The sequence below is a fragment of the Malania oleifera genome, chromosome 9 (assembly GCF_029873635.1).
Source record: "Malania oleifera isolate guangnan ecotype guangnan chromosome 9, ASM2987363v1, whole genome shotgun sequence".
NCBI classification, from domain to species: Eukaryota; Viridiplantae; Streptophyta; class Magnoliopsida; order Santalales; family Ximeniaceae; genus Malania; species Malania oleifera.
Window position 1 is genome coordinate 81,180,686 of NC_080425.1, and position 16,708 is coordinate 81,197,393.

The 16,708-nt window shown below is 34.9% G+C and overlaps 1 pseudogene; it reads left to right on the plus strand.

Annotated features, from left to right (window-relative positions):
- The first annotated feature begins 9,286 nt into the window (after positions 1 to 9,286).
- On the plus strand, positions 9,287 to 13,911 carry LOC131163531 (putative leucine-rich repeat receptor-like serine/threonine-protein kinase At2g19230; annotated as a pseudogene).
- The last annotated feature ends 2,797 nt before the right edge of the window (positions 13,912 to 16,708 follow it).

Here is a 16,708-nt window from a genome sequence, read left to right on the forward strand (position 1 = left end):
GCTTCTCAGCTTCAGGATGGTTAGTAATAATAATAATAATAATAATAATAATAATATATTTAATTAATATTATAATAATATATTTTATTAATAAAAATAAAAATAAATTTTAATTAATTTTTTTTCTTTTTCTTTTAAATCCGATTAATTAATTAGTTAATTATTTATTTAATTATTTATTTATTTTTTTTATTTTTATTTTATTTTATTTTATTTATTTTTTTGGAAATCAATTCACTAATTTTTTTATATCTCTATTTTTGGGGTTTTTACAGCGTGAGTACGAGATCAATTTAACACTTGAGAGCTTACTGAGTAAGGTGAGTGCTCTGGTATGTTTTAATTGTGACCTTAGGGTTACCTAAGTATCAGAGCAGAGGGGTGCTACTTGTATGGGCGGGTAATCACTCCTATCCTTGGGTAATCTCGTCGGTTAAACATTTGTATGTGTTTGATTATGATCAAAAAATGACTTTCAATATTATGTTAATGATTTGCAAATATTATAAAATGATATGTATAATCTCATGATGGCCACACGCTGAGTTTAATATATTGTTTCTTCCCTTACTGAGATGTGTCTCACCCGAATATGAATTCATTTTTTTCAGGATTTCTCAGGATCGAGCTCTGAGAGCTCGAGATTTTATAACATTTTTGGAAGATATAAGAAAAATGGTATATTTTTATGTTAATTTTGATATCTATATTTTATGTTTTATATCTTTATGTTTTAACTCAGTTATGAAAGGATAGTTGTAAAACATACTGGTATTAGTGGATAATGTTTTGGAGACATGTATATATTTGAATACTGGTGGATGATGAATTTATTATGGTTGGTAGTTAGAATTAGTAAACTCTCGTATTATGTTATATGGAGATTATGGTTATATTTCCGCTGCATATATTATGGATTATGGATTATCAGAGATTTTATCAGGTATAACGCACCGGACCGGGGTTTAAGGGTGCGGGGCATTACATAAGAGGTCTAAGGCAGTTCCTCAAAAAGTTGAACCTATGATTGATAAGATTATGTTTTGGAATATAAGAGGGTTGGACACGTCGAAGAGAAGATTAAAAACAAATTGTGAAGGATCAAAAAGTTTCGATTTTGGCAGTCTCTGAACCTTTTCAAGATATAGGGAAGATACGAAGGTGGGCATTGTATTTGCAATTTACTAACTTTTGCTCTATTGTAGAGGAAGGTGGGAAGATTGGGTTGTTCTGGAAAGATGATGTTCAAGTGGATTGGGTGGGTACCTTAAATCAATGTGCGACAGTTTTGTTAACAGATGATAGAGGCTCCCTGCTTCTTACTTTTGTTTATGCTAAATGTTATCATATTGAGAGGAGATTTATGGGAATAGCTTAAGGGGATGTCGAGTGTTGATGTGGCTTGGGTTGTTATGGGAGATTTTAATGTAATTCGGTCAGATGAGAAAAGGGTGGGAGGTAGACCTCGCTTAGGTTTGTCTATGGCTGATTTTAATGGTTGTATTAATAGTTGTGGATTATTGGACCTCAAATTTGAAGGAAATCAATTTTCTTGGTGTAATGGTCAACAAGGTTTGAGAAGAAGTTAGGCGAAACTGGATAGGGTGCTGATTAATAATATTTTTTCTATAAATTATGGTGAAGCTAAGACTTCTTTATTGAAAAGAAATACTTCAGATCATTTTCCTATCTTATTACAGTTGTGTGCGAGTATGGAAAGGTATGGGTCAACACCATTTAGGTTTTAGAACATGTGGACGTCACATGGTGATTTTTTGGAAATGGTTGAATCATCTTGGAGAGAACACATTGTGGAAAATTCATGATTGTGTAAATTGGCGGGTAAATTAAAAAGGCTAAAACAAAGGCTTAGGGTGTGGAATAAACAGACTTTCGGTTGGTAGTTTTGTTCGAGAGTTGGAGGAAAGGGTGGAAAAATATGAGAATTTACTGCAGACAGAATACTCGGAATCAGTTGAAGAAGAGTTCCTTGTTTCTAAGACTGAATTGGAGATTTGGTATAAAAGGGAAGATGCTAGATTGGCGCAACAAGCAAAGATGAAATGGTTGATAGATGGGGATCAGAATTCAAAATTTTTCCATGCTGTGATTACGCAAAAAATGCGAAATTCTTGTGTAAATTCAACTACGCTTTCTGATAGTTCGGTGTTGGAAAATATGCAGATGGTCCATGATGAGGCTGTGAAGTATTTTGAGCAATTCTTGAGGCAAAATAGTTCAGTGCAAAGGTCAAACCTGGAAGATATTATCGAGTCGGTAGTTTCTGAGGAGTCTATAGGTCAGCTGAGGGAAGAACCGACTGAGGAGGAGGTTTATAAAGTTGTTTCGTCTATTTCTGTGAATAGTAGCCCGGGACCAGATGGGTTTGGGTCTTCTTTTTATATTACCTGTTGGAAGATTATTAAAAATGATGTGATGGATGCGGTAAGAGAATTCTTCAGAGGTGAAATGTTGCCTTGGTATTTTTGTTCCTCTTACATAATGCTTATTCCTAAGGTAAAGGATCCTCAGTCTTTTGATAAATTTCGGCCGATAAGCTTTTGTAACGTAATCTATAAAATTTTCTCCAAAATCCTTGTTGGTAAACTTTCGTTAGTGATGAGTGATTTAATATCTTTAGAACAAGGTGCTTTTGTGAAAGGGAGGAGTATTTTTGAAAATATAATGCTTACTCAAGAGATGACAAAATTATTACATAGGCGGGTGAGAGGAGGTAATATAATGCTAAAGCTTGATATGAGTAAAGCGTATGATCGAGTGGAGTGGCAGGTGGTAGATCAGATTTTTCGGGCTCTTGGTTTTTCAGATTGGTTTTGTAAGTTGATTCAGGAATTGTATTTCCACTCCATGGTTTTCTGTCATGATGCATGGTACTTATAGAGGTTTCTTCAAGTCAAAAAGGGGTTTCAGGCAAGGGGATCCATTGTCGCCGTATATTTTCATCATTATGGAAGAAATTTTTTCAAAATTAAGTCAAAAAAAGTTGTTTGAGAAGCGGATTTTACCATTTACACACCCGTGTGGTGCACCTATTATATCACATTTAATGTACGCAGATAATGTTGTTATTTTTGCTAATGTTGGAAAAAAATCTGTTAGTCAGTTAATGGAGGTGATTGAGGAGTATGAAAACTGGACTGGCCAAAGCGTGAATAAAGATAAATCAGCTATTTTTTTCTTAAACAAGTTGGGTGTTCAGAGGAAAGGAGAAATTCTTCAAGAGACTGGTTTTATTGAGGGTAAATTTCTTTTTACGTATTTGGGTGTGCCAATAGTGGATGGTAAATTGAAAGGCTGTCATTTTGACCCTTTAATCCAAAAACTCAATAAAAGAGTTGAGGGCTGAAAAAGTAGACTGTTGTCTCAAGGAGATCGTCTTGTTTTGTTAAGACATGTGCTTTCAAGTATGTCATTACATCTATTAGCTGTTCTAAATGTACCGAAACTAGTGATTAAAAAGATACAAGGTATATTTGCTTCTTTTTTCTGGGGATTTAAGGATGGAAAAGAAAAAATGAAATGGAGGGCTTGGAAGAAATTGTGTGTTCTTGTGGATGAGGGGGGCATAGGAGTAAGGGACATTTCGGAAGTGCAACGATCTTTGTTCATGAAGTTTGGTTGACATTTATTAACGCAAAATTCTTTATAAGCTAGATTTTTTAAAGCTAAATATGTGAAAGGAGGACATATTGCTCTTTGAAGATCGCATGGATCAGATTCTTCCTTTTGGAGGAAAGTCCTGCAGGGTATGCCTGATCTGTTAAGTAAATCTAAGTGGAAGGTTAGAGAAGGAAATGTAAAATTATGGTATGATAAGTTTCTAAATTCAGGACCTTTGTTTGCAAATTGTCCAAATGGTGCACAATCTCATATCAAATTAAAAGATTTGGTTATCAATAATGCGTGGGATGTGGAAATTTTGCAAAGGTTTCTGGGGTTTAGTGAAGCGGATGAAGTGATGGAAAAGGTGGGAAATCTTAGAAATTCTTCAGACATTCTTTTATGGCTCCCGGAAAAGGATGGTTGCTTTAATACAAAATCCGCATGGGATGTTATCAGAGTTAGGGCTCCAAAATTTGATTGGGCTAAGTAGGTTTGGAACAAATGGTTACTGAAAAAAATTTCTATCTGTATGTGGAAGGCTGCTTTTAAGTACCTAAGTGTTGATGAAAAGGTGAGAAGGGTGGGGGTTTCACTTGTTTCAACGTGCAATTGTTGTGAGATGAGGCAATCAGAAGATTTGGAGCATGTGTTAAATAAGAGAGACCTTACTTCTGAGGTTTGGAGGAAGGTTTCAGTGGAGGTAGGTGTTCCTTTTCCTAGGCATCAAAGTTGGAAAGAAAGAGTCTAAATGTGGTTTAATAGGGCTTCCAGGTTCTCTCAACTGGGCTCATTGATGGGTTTGATTCCTTGTTTAGTAGTTTGGAGGCTGTGGAGAAGAAGATGTGAGGCTAGAATGGGAGGAAAATAAGATAGTAGTACTGATGTGTGGCTCTCCATTAAGTATTGGGTGGGGGTTTTGAGTAGGAACATGACAGAAATGGTTCAGTTAAAGGATGCTGATTTTCGGATATTACAGAATCTGGAAGTGCAAATTGTGAACAAAAGAATTAAAACTATGCAAAGTGTGAGATGACTAAAACCGAGGCAAGGGAGGTTGAAACTAAATTTGGATGGGAGCAGCATAGGGAACCTAGGGCCGGCGGGTGGTGGTGGCATCCTTGGAGACCATACATGTTCTTTTGTGATTGGATTTTCAAAATATTTTGGTTCTTGTTCAAATAATGAAGCTGAATTGAGAGTTGTGTTAGAGGGAATAAAGATTTGCAAACATTTGGGATATACCTGTATCGATATTGAATGTGATTCAAATATTGTAGTTAATTGGATAAGAGCCAGGAAGTACTCCTTGTGGTATTTGTGGGATTTTTGGGAGCAGCTTATTGGTTTATTGGAGGGAGTAGATTTTTCGATAAATCATTGGTATAGAGAAGGGAACAAAGTGGCAGATGCCTTGGCTCGACAAGGTGTTATGGGGAGGAATAGTTTGTTTACAAATAGTAGTCAACTCCCTAGAGTGAGCAATGGTTTGTATAAATTGGAGAAGATAGGTACGGCTTCTATGAGGTATGTTTAGCTGTTTTCCTTTTGATTTTAACTTATGCTTTATATTGTTTTTATTTAGTTTTGTTTTGTTGCGTGAGGTTTGTTTTGTAGGTCCTGTTTTGTTTTGTTTGTTTGGACTTGTAACCCGGTTTTTGGCTGGATGTTTGTGTTGTTCTTTGGGAGATTTTTAACGTGTTGTCTTTTGTTATCTCTCATTGATTGTCTTGTAACCACGGTATTCCTCCGCCAAAAGTGAGGGGTTATCAATAAATAAATGGAGGTGCCGCCCTTCTTTAAAAAAAAAAATCATAATATATATATTATAGACTGAGAAAACCAAATGCAAATAAAGATCTTCTTCTTCTATCTTTTGCTCCTCGGTTACATGAAATACGTCAGATTGATGTAAGCTTTAAGGTCCTACTCGCTTCCATTTCTTCCTTATGTGTGTGCTAAAATATTAAAACTTCTCAAGTATTGAATACACACATAAGTAACTTACGGTATGTTATTATCAAAATTAGGAATCGGACTCAAAAAGTTAACAAGTAGGTTTCTGTCTATCGCGTTGAAAGATAAAACCATGACTAAATTAGATGATACAAAATTTTAAATACCACACAATAAATGCGGGCAACAAGAATATAATGCAGGACCTCCTAGTAATTAGATTTGATACCATGTTAGATTACCACTGTACCTAAAAGTTTAAGTTATTAGGTTGTAGGCCAACAATGTATACAAAGCTTTGACAGTACCTATTCTAAAACACACTGAAGAGTTGAAATTCTTTCTAAACTATACTCCGAATTAACCATTATTGGCTAAAAGCTTAGGACTCTATCTTAACCAAATATTAGATGTAAAAACTTTTGTGTCTTCAGGTTAGTTCTTAATGGACCCCTAGTGGAAATTAATAGTTAACATGTTTTTGAAATCTCATAATCAAACTTTTAATTATTGTGGATAAATCATTATAAAACTGATTATCATACTTATTTTTATTTTGCATTAGGGCATTTCTTTGGATTGTAGGTTACTGTTACTACTATTCTAAAACCATGAATAGAAGCTGTATTTTACTTTGCTGTCTCTTCCCCTTCCCCTGCCAAATAATAATCTATAAATAAACCAATGACTTCATTTGGTTATTTTTTTATTTATTTTAAAACTATAAAACTGAAGATATCCACAATTGCAGGATGAATTGGAAGCAGAGCTTGAGGAACTCGAAGGAGCTAAGTTAGAGGAACAGCTTCTTCAGCCAGCTTCTACTGCCCCTGCTGCTCCAGTTCATGTTCCATTTAGTGGGCAGACGACCTGTCCGGCTGGACAGAAGACCACACCAGAGGAAGATGAGCTTTCTGCTTTACAAGCAGAGATAGCTCTATAAACAGGGTTTCCTTTTGAAGAAACACTATGCAAAAATAACCTTGTGTTACACAAATTGCTAATTACTATTGAAGGCAATCTGTCACCCTTGTATAACACTAGTACATCTCTTTGTAAATTATTTAAGCATATATCCAACTTCAGGCATTTTGCCTAGTTACTGAACTCTTTTTGCTGTTATTTTGGTTGTAAATAGAAATTCAAGAGAATATAACAGCTTGAAGCAAAGATAAGCAGAAACAGTCCATAGAGAGTGCAGACAGCTCAGTGGAAGCTAATGGTGCAGCTGTTTGCAACTTGCAGATTCACTGTTTCATTCACTGACTTGCAGAAGCCTTGACTTTTGTTTTCTTTGCTTAGGTTTCTCTGTACACACTCTCTCTCTCTCTCTCTCTCTCTCTCTCTCTCTCTCTCTCTCTCTCATTGAAACTACTTCCTCTTTTTTTCGTTAAAAAATATGCATATAAGTTTAAATAAAGAAAAATATAAAATTTTTACTTTTAATGATCATACATTCTTGCATTTTGAACTTGATATTTTACATAAACTCATTTTAAAAGCAGGGAACTTGTCATGGGTTTTTACCCAAGGGGATGCATTTTGGCAGTGTAGCAGAAATTTTTCAGTATGAACACATATTTCAATAGTATATACCATTTTGGGAATGAAATAGTATTGCCCAGAAAGCACACTTTTGTAAGATTTAATTTGTAATAGGTGAAAATCTGATTCCAAAAGTATAGCTATTTTTAACTTTCATGTGCATTTTTATGGCTAATTTATAACTTTCATGTGCACTTTAACAATCTCTCTCTCTCTCCGGACGTTCATTTAATTAGTTTTTACTTTCTCATGTACGCCCCCTTCTGCAGCTGTATTAATTGACTTCGCTAGGTGTGTTTTTGGGGCATCTCTGACAGGTTTGTAAGATCCTAAAATATGATTTTTTTTTTTTTTCTTTAGTCCGGGAAATAGCTAAAAAGAACGGTTCTTATCCCATGTCTGTGCAGTAAATTATATCATTTACATATGCGTGATGCTTTGTACTATCTTCCGAAATTTTGTTTGTTAAGTTAATTTTAGAATCTTAGAATTTGATTTTGTTGTCCCTAAGTCTCAAGGTTCGAACCACGGTATTCCTCCATCATAAGTGAGTTTTCTAATAAAGATAGGAGGTGCGGTCCTCTTTTTTCAATTTCTTTTTTTAAAAAAAAAATGTTTAAACCGTGTTACAGTCCTTTCAAATGAAGCAAATCGTTTAAGGGCTTATTTGGTATTATTGTTGTTTTCTATTTTTTATTTATATTTTTCAAAATAAAAAAAAAATTATAAAAACAAGTTTGTTTCTATTGTTAAGTTTTCTGTTTCTGTTGCTGCTATTTGTAAAAAAATAAAAAATATATCCTGAAAAATTAGATTTTATGGTTTTAAGTTGTTTTGATAACCTATTGTTAGAAATTTTAATATTTAGAAAGTTTTTTTGGGTTAAATTATTCATTTTATGCATTTTAAATTAAAATTAAAATTAAATAATCATATGAATTTAAATATAATTAAAATAAAAATATACATAAATTTCAAAAATAATAATAATAAAGCTAATTACAAAATACTTTTACAATTTTAAAATTGTCATGTCCAACAAATTTTTATTGTAAAGTAAATTTTTAAAAGTGAAACAATTAAACAAAATAATTGTAATAAATTTTACTTCTATTATAGTAATTTTTTAATGTGTTTTATTTGTAATTTTATTTTTTAATCATATTTTTATAATTATTTGATTTAAAGATAAAAATAAGCAATTTTTTAATTAAGTTTTTAATTTATATTAGTTTTAAAAATGTTAACCAAACATTTGTTGGTTTATAATTTTTAATTTCTGTTTCTAACTGTTTGTTTTCGTTTCTGATTTTTGTTCTCTATTTTTCTTTTTTCTTTTTTAACTGTGATATCAAACTGCCCATTAAAAAGCACCAATGCATTGAATTCAACAATGAAAGGATCAACTTTTTCACATTAAACAAATTGAAAAAGGTTCCATCTCTACGCCATCATAGCATGCATCATCATTTTGTTAAAGATGCAGCAAATTGCACTAGTTAATTTGCAAATTGCAAGTGGATCATCCTGTTATATAACCCAGAAAGTCAAACAACGTAGTCACTTGGAAATTTTGGTAAACTGGGAAGCAATCCTTTTCACATCATGCTTCTTGTTGAATACTGACATATATGTGAAAGCTGCCCTGTACTTGGCTACTCGCAGATCTGCTATTTTAGTTAGAAGATTTTGACAAAGTCTCCAGTAATTAAAATATTAAACACCCTGCTTTCCTTCAACATTCTCAATCCATTGCGATGTGAACATGCAGTCCCATTGACCAATTTAAAGTAATTAATACATCTATTTAATTATGTTGGTTCTCATTTTCTAGTCTGTCAAATGCATAAATATACTGACTGCAGTTTCACAAAAACTTTCAGGTTCATATTTGCATTGTTCCTCCAGTTTTGGTAGATTTATACATTTGATCTTCACCTGTACTCGTGTTTCCAAGTATGTGTGTGTGTAACTGTATCTATATTGCACACAACAGTTTATATAGAAATGCTTCCACTTAAGAGTTATGTAGAAAGGGTGGGAGTATTTTAAAACAATGCACTTACCTGCTCATACATTTTGACTATCTTTTGCACTGCTGGCTACAGCTAAAATAGGCTAAGTTGTGCTATAATTTATGCCATCACAGTGATTTTGTGTATAGATGAACTTGCGAAGGCTTTGTTTTTCTGAGAAAGAAAATCCCAAAAGCATGGTGGGGATTTTAATGGGTTTCCTTCTAGCATTGCTTGGCGGTTTTGCTCTCTCACTGGTTCATGCCCAGGATCAACCAGGTTAATTTGACACACTTAATCTTTGAACATTGATGATATATTTGTTGGCAAAGTATAGAGCTACAACCTTATCTGTGTATGCCTCTGTTGCTTTTCTGTTAGGCTTCCTAAGCACAGATTGTGGGATATCAGAAAATGCAGGCTACGTCGATGCTAAAACTGGCATAAACTACATTTCAGATGCAAGCTTCACAGATACTGGTATTGCTAAAAGCATATCACCAGCATTTCAGACTAACAGCACTGAGCAGCAATTCTTGAATGTAAGGAGCTTCCCACAAGGAACCAAAAATTGTTACAAACTCAATCCTCCGCGAGGCAAAGGCAATAAATATTTTATCAGAGCAAGGTTCATGTAAGGAAATTATGACTCCAAAGGTCAACTCCCCGAGTTCGACTTGCACCTTGGGGTTAATGTGTGGGATTCAGTGAAATTGGAAAATGCTTCAACTATAGTAAACAAAGAGATTATGCATGCACTCACATCCGATAGTATATATGTTTGTCTTGCGGATACTGGCCTTGGAACACCTTTTATATCAGCATTGGAGCTAAGGCTTTTGAACAACTCCATGTACACAGCTGAGTCTGGATCATTAGTAAACATTTTGCGCTTGGATTTTGGTTCATCAACCAAGGAATTTGTCAGGTAGGCCACTTGTGTTAATGTTTTTTTTGGAAGAAACTAGAAAGAATGTTACGTTGCTGTTTTGGTTGAAAGAGAAAATCTGAATCACTTGGGTGTGAATATGCTACTTAGGTACAAAGATGATATATATGATCGCATTTGGTCTCCACCTGTTAATTCAGCTAGCTGGGGAAAGCTAAGCACCCAGATGAAAATAGACACTAAGAGTCGCACCATGTTTCGGCCACCTGTAAAGGTCATGCAGACGGCCTTCACATCTCTAAATAACAGCAAATCCTTCAGATTATATTGGGTGCCTGATGATCCTTATTTTCAAATTTATTTTTACATGTACTTCTCGGAAATCCAAGAACTCAAACCAAACCAGTCCAGAGAATTCAATCTCTATCTGAATGGGAACTTTTGGTATGGACCTTTTGTTCCAAACTACTTGTACACAACCACCATATATAGCACGTCAGCAGAGACTGGAACAGATTACAGCATTACATTTAATCAAACTGCTAATTCAACCCTTCCGCCTATTATCAATGCCTTTGAGATTTATAGGGCAAAACAGCTTTTTCAATCAGAGACAGTACAAGATGAAGGTAAGTTCTTAATCAGCATCTACTTTCTACCATTAGTGCATTGCTCCATTTCCTTTCTGGGTATGAGTGTTCCATTTCAATCTACCTGAACTTTACAAATTCTCTCTCTCTCTCTCTCTCTCTCTCTCTCTCTCTCTCTCTCTCTCTCTCTCTCTCTCTCTCTCTCAATATATATGCTTTTTATGTATATTGTTTGGCTGCAAATACTAGTTGATGCTGTTGTGAATTAGTCAATGTATGGAGTAAAGAAAAACTGGCAAGGAGATCCATGTGTCCCAAAAGCTTACTTGTGGGACGGTCTTAACTGCACTTATGATGGTTACAACCCTCCCAGGGTCACATCCTTGTGAGTTCAGCACTTCAAAGAAGAAGACTAACATTTTGTCAATTGATTTAAATCTGATCTTTATAAACTATTTGACTTGCAAACAGGAACTTGTCTTCAAGTGGTTTGAGGGGGCTGATAGCTCCCTACATTTCCAATCTCACGATGATCCAGTTTTTGTAAGTGTTTTAACTTCGTATGAACCAAGTAGATGGTAACTTGTTAACGATGGACCAGAGCCTCTTGTTTGAAATGTAGATGGCAACATGGTTATTACAACTGATATTGAACAATGTAATTTGCATATTTCAGGGATTTATCAAATAATAGTTTAACCGGGTCAGTGCCTGCTTTCCTATCTCAATTGACACTCCTGAGGGTCCTGTAAGTTACATTCGGATCTTTAATATTGTGGAAAAACTCTTGATAAGTTGTATAAGATCCTATTTTCTCTGCATTACAGAAATTTGGCAGGAAACAATTTCACGGGTTCTATTCCTGCTGAACTCATTCAAAAATCAAGGAATGGATCACTGTCACTGAGGTTTGAGGAGTGTTATGGTCACGTTTCATGATGGATATTACTGTTTTTTTTTTTTAAAAAAAAAAATTCCCATCAGCTTGATAGATGATTGTTAAACATCCCTACTTTAGCTAAACCAGTAGGAATTCCATTAAACCAGCAGGAATTCCGTTCTCCATAGTTGATATACTGTTTCACATTTGTTCTCGTCTACTGATGTCAGTGTGGATGCAAATCTATGTTCGTCACTATCGTGCAACACCACCACCATCACCACCACCACCAACAACAACAACAACAATAAGAACAATGACAACAACACATTTTTTGTTCCAGTTGTAGCATCAGTTGCTGCATTGCTCATCATCTTAGGTGCATTGGCCATCTTTTGGTTCCTTAAAAGGATAGAAGAAGGTATCCTGAAAACCATGGATTGCACAAGATGCAAAATATCATATTAAGCAAAATGCTTTATCAAATAGAAATTCTTATTGGACTTGTGTTGATATAATCAGGCAGGAAGATGGGGAGGGTGGAAACTGAATCCCCTAAAAAATATGGGCCACTGGAGGCGAAGAAACGACAGTTCACATACTCAGAAGTACTTTCTATTACCAACAACTTTGAGAGGGTTATAGGGAGAGGTGGATTTGGAAAAGTTTACCATGGTTACTTAGACAACTCTCAAGTAGCTGTGAAGATGCTTTCTCTATCTTCAGCTCAAGGTTATGACGAGTTTCGAAATGAGGTAGTTTAGTTAACTCCTGTGATGACAATTTAGTGCCAGTTTTTCCATTTAAGATAATTTCTAGAATCATTTTTCTTTCCTTTTCCTCTATGTTGTTTAGCAATCTGGAGATGCCTAAGAATGCATTAATGGATCTGTGTCATTAATATGGTTTCTCTTATGCTACTGATGTGTGTGTATTTGCCGATATAAACTCTGGAATCATTTAGGTTGAATGAGCTTCTGGCTTTTAATTACAGGCAGAACTTCTTATGAGAGTTCATCATAGAAACTTGACTTCTCTTGTTGGATACTGCAATGACCGCACAAACTTGGGGCTTATTTATGAGTACATGGCTAATGGGAACTTAGGAGATTATCTGGCAGGTGCTGTTTACATTTCAAAATTTTAACTAGAGAAGCATTTACGTTTCATTAGTTTTCACTCATGATGTTTTATTTTTTCTAGATAATTCTACAACGTTTTTTAGCATCATTCAGCAACTTTCTTGTGTTACGAAACAAACAAGATTCATTCACTCGAAGTTAAAAAGTAAACAAAATTATTTGTGTACTTATATTGTGGATGCAGACACAAATGTAAATGCCTTTAGCTGGGAAGAAAGACTACGGATAGCGATTGATGCAGCACAGGGTCAGCATGATGATAAATTGCTCCTTTCTTTCATAACTTCATTATTTGTTCTGCTTTCTTTATTTTCTTCTTTCTTTCTTGGTTTCTTTTCTCCACTTCTAATCAGTATCTGTCAAATTGAATTTTAGGATTGGAGTATTTGCACAATGGTTGTAAACCTATAATAGTCCACAGAGACGTGAAGTCTTCGAACTTCTTACTGAACAAAGAATTCCAGGCAAAGATAGCTGATTTTGGGCTGTCCAGAGCTTTCCTGACTGAAGGAGACACTCATGTCTCAACAAGAGTTGTTGGTACCCTTGGCTACCTTGACCCTGAGTAAGAACTTTTTTGTAGATACATACATACATGCATACTAACATTCCTACAGAGATACATATATTTTACACACTGACACACTCAACTTTTGATATACTGTCAGCATTCAAAATTCAAAATTTCCTGGAGCTAAGAACGTGAAATAATACTGATTAAATTAAAAGGAAAGAATGAATGTAAATGTATACTTGGTCCTATGCCATATCATTAGTTGTCTGTTTTTTATTTCTAAGAGAACCAAAACATATTTAGCATAAGCTTTTATCAGCTCATTGGCATAGACAGAGAACTGAAACAAAAATTCTAGAACAATAGTTCACAATCTCAAAGCAGAACAATCGATGAGGCATAGGCTTTCAAGATGAATGGATTGAGTTACATCTTTTGGTTTGCAGGTACCGTATGACAAACTGGCTGAACGAGAAAAGTGATGTCTATAGTTTTGGAGTTGTTCTCTTGGAGATAATCACAAGCCGACCTGCGATCGGAAAAGATGCTGAAAGGACTCACATAATCCAATGGGTCCGGCCCTTGCTTGAAAATGGGGATGTAAGAAACATTGTTGATCCAAGGTTGCCAGGAGAATTCAACATTAATTCTGTTTGGAAGGCTGTGGAATTAGCAATGACTTGTGTATCTCCAGCTCCCGCCAAAAGGCCAACCATGAGTGATGTAGTGAAGGAATTGAAGGAGTGTTTGGCATTGTAGAGAGCATGGTCTAGGGAGTGACATGAGGCTGGATCAATAAATTCAAGGGGTGTGATCCGGCCAAATATGGATTCTGTAATGAGTCCCACAGCGAGGTAGTAGAAGTATTACCGCAAAAGGCATAGATTGTGGTTTATATAAAGGCGAGAATGGGAATGAAGATGCAAGGAGAGGAATGAGCTATGCGTATCTCCTACTTATATATTATATATTCTCATTTTCATTTCCATTTCATCATGCAGTCAATTGGAAACTTCTTGTTTTAGTGTACATCATGGCTTGTCAACTCATTCTTCATAAATTCATTTATAATTGTTTAAACTTGAGGCTATTGTGCTCTCCGAGGACTTTTTTGTTTGTGATTTGTATTAATTTGATTGTACTTTTATAGGGGAAGCAAATTATAATTGTGTTTGGATTGAGATTAGGCATAATATAGGATCACCTGATGACCAATTCCTACTAAAAGGGGGTTTAAAGAGAAGTATGAGACGGTAGGAAATTGAAGTGGTGAAGAAAGCTAGAAAGTGTGGAGGTAAAGGGATTCTCAAGATCATTTGTTGATTTTTCCCTCTCCTTTCTCTTACACTTTTTCAGGTCCATACCGAGTCTCAAGTGGTAATGCACTAGAAAGCTTATTGCAATAGTTATAAAAGAACTGTTTTTTTTTTTTTTAAGCTACAGGAGGGCGGCACATTTTTTTTTGTTTTTCAAAGAAGGGTGGCACCTCCATTTATTTATTGATAAACCTTCACTTATATTTGTGTATAAAGATAGTTAGAACCCTGGTAATATAATTTGAGGATTTTATATTTTATTTTCGCTGCGTATATGTGTTTTATATTTGATGAATAAGGTTTTAGGTACACTGACGTAACTAAAGTAGCACTTCGGGCCCACGTGGCGGGTCGGGGTCGTTACACATTGTGACTCTCTTGGAGCGTGTTTCTCTTAAATATGAAAACATGAAAGTGTTAGATAATCTTCTCTTCTTTCTCTAGAAATTTGAATCGTCTCGATCGGAGCTCAGATGGGAAAGTTATGCGTGAATTACGAATTAATGTTGGTTTTGGCTTCCGAGAATTTTCCTGAAATAAAAAAATGCCAAAAATTCATAAATTACTTAATAAAACCCAAATATTATAAATAGGACACCTTGTTAACATATTGAGAGTAATTAGGCATTTAATTAAAAATATAAGCCTTAATGCTCGGATGAAAATGCCTATTTACGCAGTGTAAGCGTGTAATCAGCCTCGTAGTTGTTTGCAAACCTTGCTTTGAATGGAATTTTATTGTGCTTCTCTTAATCAATATTTTTGAAAATTAACCAACGTACTCCCTTGTGGGTTTTTGCAAACGGTTAATTAAAACATATTTTCTAAATTCAAAAGTCTACTTTGAATTTTGATTTTAAGCCCTGCAACCTGCACTTAGCATACACATGAATATATGGTGCAGAAAATAAAAAGAGTAAGGATGAGAAGAACACCGAGATTTATGAGGTTCAGCTTATCCCCAGCCTACATCCTTGCCTTTGGTCAATTCCACTAAAGGATTCCACTAAGTATGCTCCTTTCTGGGCAGACCAAGCCTTTTACAATATTCTTTCTTTTTCAAGAAGAGAAACCTCTACAAGTGATCAATCCCCGCTTGGTACAACGATCCAAATCTACTTTGAACCATCAATAATATAATGAGAAGGCTACTATGATCTGAGTACAAAGAACCTCTTAAAATAGAGTAGAGTTGTACAAGTAAGAGCACATATTATACTTCAATCAAATAATAATAAAGAAAGTATGAAGCTCAAATATAAAGATCACCAAAGGTTTGTTGATTAAGAAAACTTAGTGTAAAAACTGTGGTTTGATGATTCAGCAACGATTTCAGAAGTTATCTCCCAAATTTAGTGTGAGCAATAGAGAGTTTTGAGAGATATTGTAAGTTTGAATGCAAGAGTGTTGAGTAATTGCTTGGGTGATTGAATTCTTAGGATTAAAAGAGTATTTATAGACAATTTAGGATTAGTTTCCTTATTCCCCGAGTGACTTGGAGTGTCCACCAAGTTTTGTTTAACGTCATATTTGAAAAACCAATTTTTGAAATTTTCCTGTTGGAGTTTAAAAAATCAAATCCCGTGGAGTTCGTCGGCTAACCAAGCGAATGGGTACTATATTTGCATAAGGTCATTCGACTAGATAGGCGGCCGACACCTTTTTGTCTTTCAGAAATTTAAATCAGGAAATTGTCAGTCGGCTGGTGTGACATAGTTCAAAATGGGTTAGTCGGCTAGGCACTATCAGTCGGCTGGGTGCTTTCGGTTTATTGAGTTAGTCGGCTAAGCAGATAACTTTGCTGTAGATTTTCTATCAGTTGGCTGACTAAACCCAGAGTGTTTTTGGTCAGTCGACTGACTAGTCCTTTTTCTGATTTTTCATTTTTGGTTTTCAAATTTAATTTTGCTCTCTTATTTTGGTATTTCATAAAACATTTTCCGGGTTTTAAAATAGGTCTCTAAGTCCATGTATTTCCCCTAAAGAGATTCATATTTCTAAATTACATTTGATATGAAGTACTTACAAACAGGTTTACTAAATATGACTCTTAAGTTCTAAATCTTCAAGTCTCTTAATGTTCCTCTTGGCTTCAATTCCCTTTTGGTCTTTAAGCTTTTTCATTTGTTTTTTAATGCTTAAATATTGGGTGCAGCTTTCACTTGATTTGGCTTTGATTTCCGTCTTGCATCCATGCATGACAAATATGAGTGTTGAGTTATGTATTCTTGAAATAGAGT